We start from the raw sequence: 17,503 nt of genomic DNA, 5'->3' as shown, positions 1-17,503 counted from the left end.
GCATACATTTCTCTTACTCGGTGTTGCATATCAGTTTTTTCAACTCTAGTAGATATTACGAAATTCTGAAAAATTTTCATAATAAATGACGAATCCCTAATAAAGGAAAGGTCGTGCGATTTAGCACTTAAAAGTTCAAATGAAACGACAGTAATTTTTAGAGAGGAAATGAACTGGCAATAGCGTACAAAAATTAAGGTTATAATTTGTAGCTTGAATCTGATGGTTCCTCTTTTAGATTAAACACGCTAGTGAGGAAATGGAATAGTTCGAAAAAATTAATCAATACAATCAGTAATAAGAAATACATATATTGCATTACATTTTGAATAGTTTCAATTTTGGAACGTTATTATTATTATTATTATTATTATTATTATTATTATTTATACCGATACAAGCCTTCTTATAAAACAAACCAGAGTATCACTTACTTCTAGCACTCTTCAGTAAAAAAAATATACGGAGATAAACGCAAGAACAACAAAAGAAAATGTATAGTTACAATATAAATATACATATAAAAAGACATAACACCATAGAAAGTATACAATGAAGCAAAAAAAAAAAAAAAAAAAAAAATTCTGGGTACATCAGAAACCGAGGGAAATGAACCTCGAAGACTATGGACTGCTGCTGCACAATGTGCGGTAGCTTACATACTTTGTTATGATAAGCACAAAATACCATATCATGGGAAATATAGTCGCTGAGAGACCGCAAACCTTCAGCATGGCTAAGCAATCCTTCCCCGGAAAGTTCCTTTGAATTATGTATTACATATGACAAGTTAGAAATCTATCTGGTTTCGTTCATAAAGTTCGCCGAAGGCTGACATTCTCAGTGGTCTGGTATACTCAAGTTCTCATTGAACTTTGACCTAAACGTACGACCTTGACCTGGAATTTGACCTTGATCACACTCACTACATTGGCCTGATTAGTGTAGTGTGCATGTGAAATAATAAGTCACTTTCTCATATAATTTATAGACTTTTTTAAACATTCTGTCTATTTTTAAATTCCATCCCGACCCTTGACTCCCTGAAAAAGTTCTGGATTATGTTCATAACCTCCCCAAACTCAATTCTTGCAGTCACGGGACCCTTGGTAAAAATTTTCTTGAAAATCAATATTTCTCTTAACAGGCAGGCAGACGAAAAGACAAACTAGAGGTACTGGCAGGTGATTTGATTTAATTTCACGAAATCTAGGCTGTCAAGCAAAGCAGCTGGGAACTTTCGGCCATTCAGCGCACAAGCCAGTGAGAAGTGGGAGGCTGAAGTGGTTGGACAGGAAAATAAAGCGATCCAGAAAATAAAGATGGTATACAAGGATCTACAGGTGAAATCGGGAGAAAACCCCCTGAGTTGCACTGAGAAGTAATAGTTAGTGAGGTTGGACAGCACGAATGAAGAAAAGAATCGGGAATGGAGGTAAACTAAAGATTAGAATGAGGCTGCAGCTGAAAGCACCCTTCAGTAATGTTTACAGTGCACTATGTGATATGCACTGACGGCATTCTTCCCCTTCAGGGAGAGTAATGATGGAGTCCCAGAATTCATCACTTGCCATGGAGGGTCATGCAATTTTAAAAGAACAAGTGATACATGAAGTAAATAAATCTGATTTTTATATATCTTCGTGATTCTGAAGATGTTTTCAAAAGGTCCGATAGATGGAGTTATCTGTGGCGTTCTGGGTAGGTTTCTCAGCATCTTTTTTGGGAGATTTAACTACGTTTTTTCTTTAATTATCCACATCAGATGTACCTATAACACTCACAGTATTATAGCCGAACTTTTAAATTAAAAGGTGCTGAAAAATTTTCAAAATTATTTACGAGAAAATAGAAGGTGCCAGAAAATCTGAGAATTTACAAAAGATCTAAGATGTTTAATTGATGGTGAAACTAAAGGAAGACATCAATCGTTCCTGACTGGAAGAAACTTGAATGCAAAACACACAGAATGCCTGATGGTATATTTATACAATTGACACTGGCAAAGGGAAGGGAAAAGAGAGACTGAAATAAATGGTCGGTCAGCTCCGTGCTGCATAAATTGAATTTCTGTCCACAAGAAAACGTTCCATGAGAGAGAGAGAGAGAGAGAGAGAGAGAGAGAGAGAAAGAGAGCGCGAGACCAAAAATTGGATTTACAGAATGGAGGAACGAAGGAAAATAGAGTCGGAAATTCTGGAAAAAAATAATAGAGGAAGGAGCGTAGGTTAAAACTCCCACATACGTCTTAACTTGTGTCCTGCTTTTTTTCTACAGATTATTTTCTTTTTTTTTTTGACGTCTAAAGAAACTTTTCATGTTATAAAAAAAATTCCGAAATAGAACGTGAGGAATGAAGTGGCATTATTATTCGAAAAGCAAATAAAATTAAGAACAAGCTAAATACAAATAAATAAAAATAAATAACATTGAACCATGCAGATAAATTTCCTTTTGAGCACCAGAGTCCTGAGGGATTTGGTGGGTGAACTTAAGTGACAGGAAGAATCTGTGCCCTCTTGTTAAGATAGATATTAGAAATAAGCTTTTATAAAGAAAAGTTCTCGAAAAGCGCCTGAAATCAAATACAAATGCAGTGTTCTGTTAAAATGAGAGGGTATATGAGGAATATTAAAATAGGTTTTAGAAGAATGTCCTAAAATCAAATAGAGGAAACGAACTTGAAAAGATATCAAAGATTTTCTTAACAAGTCTGATTTACTAATGCACCAAGACAGTTCTTATCTCATTTGAGTTACATATGACTTACTCGGGCCGTGATTTCGTAGTTACTTCAAAAATACATAACGCAGCTATTTTCTTTAACAGTTGAATAGATGTAAGTCAAAGTCCCTCCAATACAATATAGTTTTGTAATAGGAAACTGTTGACGTTTTGAATATATGGAAATGACATTTGGCCCTTTTTGAAAATAACCTGGGGTACAGTGCCATTTCATCACAATATTAAACGAACACATACCTGCGTTAATTATACTTTGTACGCCAAAGATAGGTGAATAACCATGAAAACGCATGGTGCTGAATTTCTGCCTGTTAATTTCCTGTGATATTAGGTTATACTAAAACCACCTGAGAGCAACTGCATTCTTTTCTTTTTTTACTTTATATATATATATATATATATATATATATATATATATATATATATATATATATATATATATACATATAATGTGTGTATGTATGCATGTGTGTATGTATGTATGTATGTATGTATGTATGTATGTATGTATGTATGTAGAAAGATATAAATAATTATATTTTTTGTTCTAGGCTAGCTTTGCTGGCTGTTATACTTATCCTTTTTGTTTCCAGTCAGGCTTTCTGGAACTAGATCACAAACAAATTCAGCCAGTTTGATGTCGATCTACAATTTGCGTATTCTCACAGCCAATTCTCAACAGAACTGTAAATATTTTAGTCAAATAGTGTGAGCTGAAGAATGGAAATGGAACTTTCTCTGTCTCTCTCTCTTTCTCTCTCTCTACACACACACACACACACACATACACATTATATATATATATATATATATATATATATATATATATATATATATATATATATATATGTGTGTGTGTGTGTGTGTGTATATATATATACATAAATAATTATATATATATATATATATATATGTATTATATATATATATATATATATATATATATATATATATATATATATATATATATATATATATACATATATATGTGTCTATATGTTGTCACGATGCGTACCAAGTACCTGGTTATTACACAACTAATCACTGATTTAAAAAACATACCTCACTTCAGCCAGATACCTGAACTCTCATAACAATAAGATTTACGACTGAGCACTCTAAAGGTAACAGTGATCCCTTAAAAAGCTCATTAATCACATGAAAAATCAAACTAAGTTTATCAAAAGAATTGTGAGGTATTTACATTCAAACAAGAAATATACTAGAATAAAAGGGCATCACTCCATCAAACAACTTTAACTTTCCCTGGTCTTAATTCACTTCAGCAAAACTAAAGGAACAAAACATGTTTATCACTTTGCCTTATGCACACAATTAATCCTATTCACTGGTGGTTAATAAATGAAACAGTTTAAAAAAATTTAAATACAAAAATTTATTTTTAAATTCAAAATTTATAATTAGAAATCACAATCTGAAAAATTTTCTATTCATTGAAAACAACACAAAATTTAACCAATTCTTGAATTAAATTATTAAACAAAATTAAATAACAAAACTTTCATTTATCGAGAAATTAAATTAATCAAGCAAAATTTAAACTATCAAGAATTATTCATGATTTGAAAAGAAAATCTTAATAAATGAAAATTAAATCAAGTATGCAATGTTAAATTATTAAGAAATATTTAAAATGTTAAGTAAATAAATGTTAAATCACCAACAAAAATCAAGAACTTGCAAACACAAGAATACACAAAAGACTTATCACTAATAATTTCACTAAGGCAAAATTTCCCTAATACACCTTACTATACCATGGTAATAATAAGTAAAATTCACTTTACCTTACACAAGCTTGTGAAAACCTTTGTAAAATCCCTTTGCAGCTGCTTGAATTCACAAAATACACTTTTTTACACGGTGCCTTTACAAATTGAATCATTTTACTAAATTCAGATCTCAAAAGCTAATACTAACATCAGTGACCACAAATACAGTATTTTACGTTAATAATTACTCTCTTTTTAAAAACGAGAGAGAGAGAGGGAACCAAACTGAATAGGTCTTTGAAATGAGAATGAACAAAAATTGGATTTCAGTATCAAATGAAACATATGATGTCAGAAAGGCGTTATGGGTGTGAGATACAAAAATTCTAGAAGCAGGGAGGTGATGTCACTTCCGGCAAAACGTTTTGTACGCAATGCAATCGGGACAATACATGATGCAATCGATCATTAGGTCTTACTCTCAAAATCGCATACATGACCAGAGCCATGAAATCTTAAACATGATCAAACTGATGGCTACTGTTATTCCCGACCTGTCATCGTGTGAATTAAAACAAATCAAAAACCCAACACAACGCGCTTCTCTTATCTGAACTGATGACAGATGACACATCTGGCCTAAAACTCGAATCTCTCTCTCCAGCTACTATGCTTTTATCAAGAAAGATATTAATTCTAAATTACGTTGTTAAGTCATCTAAAGCAATAATTCTTTTTGAGATCTGATAACACAATGCATATGATATTATAGTAATTATTATCATTATAACACATGATAAATGAAAGAGTAAATATTACATATTACAAGGCCACATCATGAAAATATATAACAATAATAATAACAACAGCAACAACAACATTAATAATAATAATAATAATAATAATAATAATAATAATAATAATAATAATAATAATAATAAAGAAAAGGGAGAAAACGTACTCGAAGGTAACAATACAAATCCTTACAAAATTCCCCACATACAAAATGTTTGCTCTAATCTCTTGAGATATCGGTCAACTCATACAAACCTCTTGTGTCAGGAAGGGATGAAATTTTTCTCTTATTTGTCACTCAGAGAGGAAGGGAGAGAACTGCACAATTCCATGTTTTTTCTAATAATTAATAACGATAATTACTCATATGTCGGTACTTCGTTACTTTTCTGTTATTTTTTTATTTGTTTTTGGTTTTGCTGTTGGAGTTATAAGTAGAGTTTGCAATTTACAAAAGTCTTTTTGTGAGCAACTTTAATTGAATTAAAAATTAATACATTTTTATCAATACTTCATCACCGATGCCATTCATTAATACCACGTAAATATTTATTTTTAAATTTCAAAATACTTTTTATAAGAATTTGTAGTATCATGACTAAAAATTAACAAACAAAAATTATTATTGATATATTACCAAACCTTATTAAATATAGAATAGACTACGTTAGGCTGGATCATATTAAGTACAAAAATATTTATTAAGAACATAAAAAATGTTATGTAAATAGAAAATATCACTCACTTAAATAAACAGTGAAATAAAAAATTTCACTGAATAATAGGCTAAAAAAAATTATGAGAGGAAAAAGTCTGAAAATCCCTCTCATTTCACCAACAACTTAATTTACGATGGAAGTTAAGCCGGAGAAAATAAGATTTTCCATTTTTTCATTCTCATTTTTTATGATAATTCTTTTATTTTGTAAAAAAAAAAAAAAAAAGTAGGCCTTTTGGAATAAAAGATTTTAGGTTGGTATAACAACGGTATTTTTTTTTTTTTTTTTCAGAGAAGATGTGGGATTACTTCGCCGCATAATTTTTGCGTATAGCAAAAACAAATTATTTTTCCTGGGACAATCGCAAAATAGATTTTACCGAAGAGATTACGGCCATAAAAACTCCGTCGTACTATACGACCATGGGAATTAGTGTCATTTACTCTTCTGTTTTCGTAATAAATCTTTTTATTAGTCGTGGATATCAGGAGTGGTATTCAAGAGTATTTAAAAAAAAAGGGGGGGGGATTAAACTTTGATTTAAACAGGAACCAAAAAGCTTTATTTCACTAATAAAGTAAACCGTTAAAAACGCGCAGGGAAGCTTTATCTTTTCGTTACTTAAGTGAAACTACAAAAGAGACTAATCAGGACTCAAGCCATTTTTCCCGTTACAAAGAGAAAAACAGATGAAAGAAAATTGAAAATCGTCACGGGATTGCGAATGACATTCCTCCGGACCTTGATTAATTACTGAAGTCGAGTACAACGCAATGTTAGGGGACAATGTTTTCAATCATTTTTTCACTTCAATCTGCATTCAGCTGATTAGATCAGGGCTTTGTTAGTATGACTAAGCCCGACTCCGCGCAAGGACCTTACCATTGACCTAAGTAGATTTGACTTACAATATCCCTCTCGGAAAAAATTGCAGAAAAAGACATTTGTGAGGAATTTGCTAAAATTAGAAAACATTAATTGTTTTGGCCAGTACTTGAATGCTATGACAAACACACACTCACACACACACGCGCGCACACATACATACATGCATACATATATGGTATATATATATATATATATGTATACATACATACATACATACATATATAATATATATATATATATATATATATATATATATATATATATATATATATATATATAATATATATATATATATATATATATGAACATGAAAATTTCAAATAAAAAGTATGAATAATCGTACCTATACATAATTATTTATCAAATGAAATACGAGGTAATAAACATTTACAAGTATTGACTTCTCTTTCTCTCTCTCTCTCTCTCTCTCTCTCTCTCTCTCTCTCTCTCTCTTCATGGTTGTGACTGTGTGCGCCAGTGTGAATTTTCCCATTTGTATTCGAGGATGAGTGAGTAAGATCGTTTCGTGTTATTGTGTCCCATAACGAGTATCAACGATTTCTTTTATCATCTCTGGGGAAAATGGTGGCCCTGGGAATACGATCATTGATCATACGTTCTATGATTTCTCTCTCTCTCTCTCTCTCTCTCTCTCTCTCTCTCTCTCTCTCTCTCTCTCTCTCTCTCTCTCTCTCACACTTTTATCTGATTGCATGAGGGGACATGTGACTTTCATTCATATTTGTACTTGCAAACGGTCTCTCTCTCTCTCATCATTTTTGTACTTGCAAACGGTCTCTCTCTCTCTCTCTCTCTCTTTATGTGACTGCGTGATGGGACATGCGACTTTCATTCATATTCGTACTCGAGAACGGTCTCTCTCTCTCTCTCTCTTTTATGTGACTGCGTGATGGGACATGCGACTTTCATTCATATTCGTACTTGAGAACGGTCTCTCTCTCTCTCTCTCTCTCTTTTATGTGACTCTCTTTCATTCATATTCTCTCTCTCTCTCTCTCTCCGTATTTATTCTGCCTGCGAGTGTGAAAAGTAACTTTTCGTTAATATTTGTATTCAGAATGTAAAATAAAATCACAATTCCACGAGAATGCTTTTTCCTCCTCTTTTCATGGCATCACTTCCGTGAATGCCTTTTGTTTTACATTTTCAAAATCTGCAATGTTTGTCTCAATTACACCAGTCACTCTTTCTGATCTTAACAGCAGCTTGCATTCTTTGCAATTTCTTTAATCTTTTATTCTTGATTCGTCGTCTGTTTTTTATCAGTCAATTTTTCATCTCGGACGCTCCATTTCAATTTTTGTGAATTTCTTTCTTTACAGCATTTGCCAGTTTAATCTTCCATTCATTCTTTTTCCCAATGTTAAGAGCCCTCTCTTTAATCTGTATATTTCAATTTCCCTTTTTCGTCTTTCTTTTTCCTGGGGGCGAGATACCGACGTCATCCCTAATCTTCAAAAGAAATTTCGAAAGATATTTTTCATTGTCAAGACGCTGCTTCATATTTCCATAATGTTACGAGTCGCTCGTTTTTTCCGTGACTCTTATTCAAGGAAATTGTGGATCTGTTTGTTTTATTCTGTTCTGGGGCTCGTCTGGGATCAACATGCGAGTTAGAGTTGGATGGAAAGACCTTCCAGAATGTGACTTTGTGTTTCCGGTAATTTTGTTAGTGTTAGTAACCATGCATTCTTTTTAATTTATGTAGCTTGAGTGAAAGAAAGCTTTTATATGTACACAGACACACATATGTATATATAAACATACATACATATAGATATATGTGTGTGCAGTGTTTATATATTATATATATATATATATATATATATATATATATATATATATATATATATATATATATATATATATATATATATATATGTGTGTGTGTGTGTATATATATATTGTATATGTGTATATATATGTATATGTACTGTATATATATATATATATATATATATATATATATATATATATATATATATATATATATATATATATAATATCATGTAAATATTATCAATAACATCATCACCCAACATATGGCCAAAATGAACTCGCATAGAGATTACACCATTACGTCGTGAGTAACAAATCGCTCTCCGAAAACAAGCCGTAAAAGACATTTAAAGCATTTTCCTTGCAGTTTGAATACGTACACTTCTTGCGGGACTCCTTTGGTATTACCAAAAGAACTCAGTATTTTAGTACTTTAATGAAAACTAATTGGCCCAAGGAAGATACAATTTATACTGGTTAGTGATGTTCGTATCTTTGAGAGAAATTCTGCTACACAGCGTTTGCTATCGTTTTGTTGTTATTATTATTATTTCTGGTGGTTACTAAGAACAATGACCTTATTTAAAGCTGAGGATAAAATAAAGAGCTTCTGTAGTGTGTGAACCTTGGTATATTGTTAAAAATATCTTAAAATCCCTAAGGTTTACGAACTGTCCCTCTACATCAGAAGGAATGCAACTACTCAGTTCCTCTGCTGATGAAAGGACAATAGAACGGGGTCATATTTTATCCTCACTATTACTGTTATCATTATTATGAAAAGGCCATTACCTTCCCTAAACTGGAATGCCATATAGGACAAAATGATTCAAAAGCAAAATATAATATTAAATGGGAAATAAGCAAGGATAAATCTTCCTAAAGCAAATGAGATACGTGAATTAATATATAGAAAACAGTGAAAGCACAAAAACTATATGCAATCTTTTTTTCCTGACGGTTATATTAATATTTGGGTATATGAACATAAATGCCGTTTAGAATTTATATATTATTAATCTGAGTATATGAACATAAATGCCGCCTAGAATTTATATATTAACTAATATATTCACTTTATGCTTATACTGATACAAGTATATCTATGTCCTGATCTAATTCTACATTTTTTTAGGGATCTAATTCTACATTTTTTTTTTTTTAAGCTGCATATACTGAAATTTGGTGATAATTTTTTATCACTCAGTTTCAATCTTCCAACTACGTCAACATTAGACAGTAAGCGTCTTACTTCCCTCGTTGTCTTCCCTAAATATACGACTGAAAATAAGCACTTGTAAAGCAAGTGGGAATATAAAGTTATATAACAGACAATAAATACAAATCAGAATCGAAATGCAACCTTGCCTTCAGGAAGGACAAAAATAGAACAAAAGAGTGCACGACTAAAGTGGTATAATGCAGGAAAAAAGCACATCTGCTTTGCATGAAAACACCATTTCACTTTGCAAAATAGCTAGAGTGGTCGCTACCATTAGCTCACCTGCAAAAAAAAAAAAAAAAAAAAAAAAATCTGTATTGTGAATTAATACGACGGATACAAGTAACGGGGAACGTTCCTACATAATTATGAGCCTATTGTGATTCATGGCGGACAGGGGATCTAGCAGCCTCACCTTTAAAAATGAATTAACTTTTTATTTATAGCGAAGTGTTTTCGACCTAGTTCTGGCAACGAGGCTGTCCTACAAAGTATGGCATTCAGAGGTGTTTTCGGTGGTCACTGCATTTGATGTGGTTATACAATTGAGCTCTGTTCGGGTTTTTGTTTGTTTTCAATTGGCATTCCATTCAGGACATTCATGGACTAAATTGGTGGATGGAGGTGACACGCGCGCCATCTATTGCATTGTTTGATGTTTACGCGCAATATCTGTCAGGCTTTTCATACGTTTTGAAAAGGTTTAATTAATGTTCAGAGCGCCGGTAGGATGTGATTTTTTGGCCTCCACTTGATAATCTGTCTTTATTTTATTCCATTGCACTGTATGCAAACCATAGATGTAAAATCGTTAGGATTTGAATTCGGGAAAAAAAATGGTATTTGAGGATTATAGACCATAACAGAAACTTGAAGCCGAGAGGGAATGAACATAATCATCCAGTTGCCATGAAGAGTGCAGACTAAAATTGAATTTAACAATCTTAGAACAATAATGGAAATTTCTTGTGCTCTGAACACTTAAAAAAACTGTTTAGCTTAATAAATAAAACTAACGAATCTCTGTCAATCATACAGTATTCCTATTAAACAAATAATGAAAGATTACTTGCGCATGGTTAAGGGTATTCCTTAACGAAGTTCTCTCTCTCTCTCTCTCTCTCTCTCTCTCTCTCTCTCTCTCTCTCTCTCTCTCTCTCATTTCACGATATTCTGAAAACTAAAATTTCCTTGGTGTTATCTTTTGTTTAATCGAAATTCTGATAAATGAAATCAACTTTTTCATTTTTAATAAGTCCAAAGAAAAACGTATAAATGAAATAAATAAAAAAATAAAGAAAGAAAAAAGAATAAACATTATAACTGAGAGAACAACAATGAATACTTCCTCACACCTCTGCAGTGTCCAGCAAACGTAACATTCTGTCAAGGCTATTTTCAGACGCCACTTCATCTTTATCATCGTCTTTCAAGTGATTCCTATTTACTTCCCCTCTGCATGACAGGCTCTTTCTCTCTTCTCACTTATTTGCCTCCATTTCATCAATGTTTCTTCACTTTCTCCCCTCTCCCTAATCTTATTTAATTCCTCTATATCAGGTGCGCACTCTTCTTCATAGCTAAAGCCTGAAGCTCCTAAAACTATTCTAGACCCTCAGGTTTTAATGTTTCCATATTGAAATATATGGGGCATGTTTTATAACATTTACTGTGCACACACATACATACACACACACACACACACACACACACATATATATATATATATATATATATATATATATATATATATATATATATATATATATGGATAATGGAAAATAGACATATCTATCTATATATATTATGGAAGAAAATAGACACACACAAACACACACACACACACACACATATATATATATATATATATATATATATATATATATATATATATATATATATATATGTGTGTGTGTGTGTGTGTGTGTGTGCTAAGGTTTTCCCTTATCAGAGATGCCTTCAGGGAAAGAAAACGTCAATGATCATTCTCACATTCACAATAAAACTGTTGACTTTATGAATAACTACAAGGCGCATAAAACTACCACAGTATTAGCAACCTTGTGCAATGAAACAAAAGACTCATTTGCAGCATGTCAACCCCTCATACACACATTCCCCATTATCTTGCATGCACTTGCTCGCTTCTTGGATGTTGAAACCCCCTTTATCAATACCTCTTTCACTCCATCTATCCATACTTCCAAGGTCTTCCTCTTATCATTCCTCCAAATACTTCCAGATTGTATCTCTCTTCACAAACCTGTAATCATCCATTTTTTCTTCATGACCAAACCATCCCAAAATATTGTGATCCATCCTTTCACCTGTATTTTAGCCCTTTAATCACGCTTCCCCTGTATCTCTATATTTCTCACCATTTCAAATCATCTAATACCACATTTAGCCTGTTCCATCTTTTTTCTTCCATTTACATTTAGCATCCACACTGTCAAACCATTTAAAATCGTTAGGAAAGTCATTATAGACTATAACAGAAAATTGAAGCTGAGAGGAATGACATAATCATAGTTGCCATGAAGAGTGCAGACTAAAATCAATGTTAGAACAATAATTTTTTTGTGCTTGAACATTCAAAAAACTGTTTAGTAAATAAAACAACATCTCTGTCAATCCTACTTTTCTATTAAACAAATAATTTCCATAAAGAAGAGTTGGTTTGACAATCCTTCCAATCTTAGTTCACATAGACAATCCAAGTTTTGTTCCCAATTTTATATATACAGCCTGCTTCCTTTCGTGCTTCCCCTGCTGTGCAACTTACTCTTTGTTTTTTCCCGCCATTATAAAAAATGATCATTCTTGGAATGATATCTGGGAGGCAGTGACCAACATGTTCATCAATATGGCGTATGTTAAAATCCTGGTCAGGGTATATTTGATTACCACATAATTTCTTTCAGGTGTAAGTTATTATGTGCATCTGAGAAATGATCTTATATATATATATATATATATATATATATATATATATATATATATATATATATATATATATATATATATGTACACTAGCTGATCAACACAGAGCTGCCCGGGAAAACTCTGAATGGCAACTGGTAAACTATCTCTCTCTCTCTTTCCCTTTTTCTCCTCCCAAAACTCCTCTACTCTTTCTCTCACTTCCTCTCCCTTTCCTGTTAAGACAGTTGCTTCAATTGCATTGCCAAGCATTTTTGACATTTTATATTTCACCCCTTCTCACCACCCAATTCCTGTCGGTGATGAACTTGGACTTAAAAGGCAATGGGAGTGTCACTATTCATTTAGGCGACCTCAAAAACTATGGATTAGACTAATATATAAATGCATTTTTGGTTACTTTTACATGTCATATCTTCCACCCCTTCTCACCCCCACTATATATATTGGACTTAAAGGGCATCAGGAGTGTCACTATTTATCTAGGCAACCTTGAAAACTATGGTTTAGATGCTAATATCTGTCATTTTTTATTGTATTTGCATGTTACCCCCTTCCCACCGCTTCTCACCCCGCCTTCCTATCGGGGATGAACTTGGGCTTAAAGGGCATCGGGAGAGTCACTATTCATCTAAGCAACCTCAAAAACTATGGATTACACATTAATGATCTTCATTTTCAGTTATTTTTACTTCACCCCCTTCCCACCCCTTCTCACCACCCCTTCCCTTGGGGATGAACTTGGACTTGAAGGGCATTGGGAGTGTCACTATTCATCCCAGCAACCTCGAAAACTATTTTAGACACTAATATCTTGTTTTCTGTTACCACCCCCTTTCCACCCTCTCTCACCCCCACTTCCTATTGGGGCTCAACTTGGACTTGGGTATCAGGAGTGTCACTATTCATCCCAGCGACCTCGAAAACTATGGATTAGACACTAATATCTGCTGTTTTTGGTTATTTTTGCATCACCCCCTTTCCACCCCTTCCAATTAGGGCTGAGCTTGGACTTAAAGGGCATCAGGACAGTACTATCTTTCATTTTAAAAACTGTTATTAATATCTGTCATTTTCAGTTATTTTTACATCACCCCCTTCCCACCCCTTCTCACCACCCTTTCCTATCAGGGGCTGAACTTGGACTTAAAGGTCACAGGGAGCATCACTTTTCATCTCAGCGACCTCGAAAACTATGGATTAGACACTAATATCTCTTGTTTACGGTTATTTTTACATGTCACCCCTTTCCCACCCCTTCTCACCCAACCCCTTCCTATTAGGGCTGAACTTGGACTTTTGGGGTATCACTATTCATCTCAGCAACCTCGAAAACTATGGATTAAGCACAAATATCTGTCGATTTCGGTTATTTTTATATCACACCCTTCCCACCCCTTCTCACCACCCCTTCCTATTGGGGCTGAACTTGGACTTAAAGGGCATCGGGAGTGTCACTATTCATCTAAGCAACCTTGAAAACGATGGATTAGACACTAATATCTCTCTTTTTGATTATTTTAACATGGCAACCCCCTTCGCACCCTCCCTTCCTATTGGGGACTGAACTTGGACTTAAAGGACATTGGAAGTGTCACCATTCATCTTATGACCTCAAAAACTACGGATTAGACACTAATATCTGTCGTTTTTAGTTATTTTTACATGTCACCCACTTCCCACCCCTATCCCCTTTGGTGCCAGTGATGTCTTTCCCCCCCACAGTATTCTTTCCCCCAGATAGTAATACCAAGTCTGGTTGAAATTGCTCAGTGCATTTTAGAGTTATGCTGGAACAGACACACACACATCCATACATTTTTATATATATATATTATATATATATATATATATATATATATATATATATATATATATATATATATATATATATGTGTGTGTGTGTGTGTGTGTGTGTGTGTGTATGTGTGTGTGTAAAAAGATATCTCGAAACAATAAGTATACATAAACACAAATACTCACACAAAATATATTAATATGCCCCTTAAAGTAACGGTCACTTTAAACTTAAAATACGTTATTACTGAGAGCATTTCGGTCCACTCCATAAACGAAAAAGAATCAATAGTATGACATGAAGAAAGCCATGATGAAGTGATGAATTTACATTGTTTTAATCGTACAGGAAGCTTATTGGTACTCAGTATCTGGCTGATTATCACTAGTATTCAAAACGAGCAAGATAAAAAAAGGCTAAAATTTTTATTGTACAGAACAAAATAAGACATACCATAAATAACCAGTATACAACAAACTATCAAACATAAACTCTTGCCATAATAGACATGTAAAAAATGCGCCGAAGTTTCTTCGGCGCAATCGAGTTTTCTGTACGGTGGTGGGAAGTGCGATTTTGGCTAACTTTAACCTTAAATTTGATATATTTGATGACTGGAGGGTGGGTGATCAACATACCAATTTGCAGCCTTCTAGCCTCGGTAGTTTTTAAGATCTGAGGGCGGACAGAAACAGTGCAGACAGACAGACAAAGCCGGCACAATAGTTTTCTTTTACAGAAAGCTACAATGCACTGGTAGTGATGAATAATGTTTTACAACTGCGATGCGTCCCTTCATAAACTTTTAAGAGTCAGATATCATAAAAAGTTACAAAGGCACGAAACAGAAAACGGGAGGCAAATGAATGAATGATTCTATGCAGGCGACGGGGAGGCAGCCTTGTAATGTCAGCCACTGGCAAATATTGTTAGAGAAGTTTTAGGGTAAAGTCAATCATAGTGAAATGTGAGTTGATCTGAACATGAATAACTACTGTTAGAATTCTTCCTAATGACATTCGCTGTCCTTTGCTTTGGATTGTTTTTATGTAAAATTGTGTACGAAATAATCTATTCAAGTCAAAAAAAAAAATTTCTCTAATGTTTGACACTCCAGAGTCCAAATCTGTCTTTATACCATAATTATAGAAGACATTATTGAATTAGAAGTATTTTCTGAAGAGCTATTTTTTTCTGATTCCAAAAAAAAAAACTGGAAAACGAAATATCCGTTCTAAAGCTCGGAAAAAAAAAAAAAAATATATATATATATATATATATATATATATATATATATATATATATATATATATATATATATATATATATATATATATATATATATATATATATATATAAACACTAAAGAAGAGGGAATTCATACAGGGGGGAGCGTGGCACTAAGGCTAAACGGAACCGGAAAGGGTACCAACGAATTTACGAAGGCTTTAAAAAGTGATGTATTATATAAATTTCTTTGTGTTGCACCTTCACAAGCGTGCAATAATTTACGAATATGGGCATAAACAAGAGAACATATCATCAGTAAAACAAATACGTGCACACTTATAAAAAAATTTTCATATTTATTAAATTTTTACTTTCGTACTTCGATAAGCGCTAATATTCATAAATTATTAATAAAAATTAATACTTTTATAAAACAAACTGTGGCTATAAAAAAAGTAGTTCAGTTCTATTACACAATAAAGCACGAACATTGCGCGAAAATCAGCATGAAAAAGAATGCAAACAGAGTTAAAAGAAATAAGGGACATCGTAGATCACAAGTCGTTCCATGATTATCATTTTCGAGTTACAGGTGGATTTACGGTTTATGGCCGATGTTATCACGTGAAATCTGCCATGTTTCCTGTCGTTGTTTTGTGTCCTTCTCTCATATATCTCATTTTTTTCCTAAAGCAAAAGGCATTTATTATTTCTTACTGTGTTTATCGTTGGTGTCTTTATACATACATACATACATATATATATATATATATATATATATATATATAATTTTATATTATATCATATGCATACATACATACATACATATATATATATATATATATATATATATATATATATATATATATATATATATATATACACATATACATATAGATATATGTATGTATGTGTATGTATATGTATATGTATATATATATATATATATATATATATATATATATATATATATATATATATATATTACTATGCTTCATCTTTACAGAACAGTAGAGAACACATTAGTGACGTCCATATCCAAATTCTATTAACTTTTCAAAAGACAAAAATGGGTTCCTGTTGACCAGGATGGTTTTCTAGTCTTGTACACACACATAATTTGGTAACATTACTTGTACTGAAGCTACTGAAACACTAATAGGGTTAAGTAAATACTTCGTGAGTATAATGATAACTACATTCAAGTTTTTACTACGTATACATATATATACAGACACACAAACACGCACATATATATTTACATATATAAAATTATATTTGCTTTTGTAGAAATGAAAAAAAAAAAAAATATCGCCAAACAGGTAAGGATTTCACCTGCATTCATGTATAGACTTCACCGTCACGTTTCGGTGTTAAAAACGCGAAATAAATATCATAGTTATTTTTAGGCACTGCGAACAAAAGACGAGGCAAAAACAAACGAGAGTCATAACAATAACTACAGCATTAGCACGAGCAAATTTTACCGGCAGAAACAACAACCTATTTCGTTACGGATTTGCATATTGACGCCGCTAATAAAAATGAATGGGAGAGTCATAGTCACTCTGGAAATGCGGGAATGGTCAGACTTTTATATCGTTATTCTTTTTTTAATCAAGACACGGTG

General features: G+C 32.7%; 1 protein-coding gene across 1 annotated transcript in view; it reads left to right on the top strand.

Annotated features, from left to right (window-relative positions):
• The window catches only part of LOC136848801 (nephrin-like), a 290,589-nt gene that overhangs the window by 21,087 nt on the left and 251,999 nt on the right, over positions 1-17,503 (top strand). The window lies entirely within an intron of this gene.

The sequence above is a fragment of the Macrobrachium rosenbergii genome, chromosome 19 (assembly GCF_040412425.1).
Source record: "Macrobrachium rosenbergii isolate ZJJX-2024 chromosome 19, ASM4041242v1, whole genome shotgun sequence".
NCBI classification, from domain to species: Eukaryota; Metazoa; Arthropoda; class Malacostraca; order Decapoda; family Palaemonidae; genus Macrobrachium; species Macrobrachium rosenbergii.
This window is presented reverse-complemented; position numbering and strand designations above follow the sequence as displayed.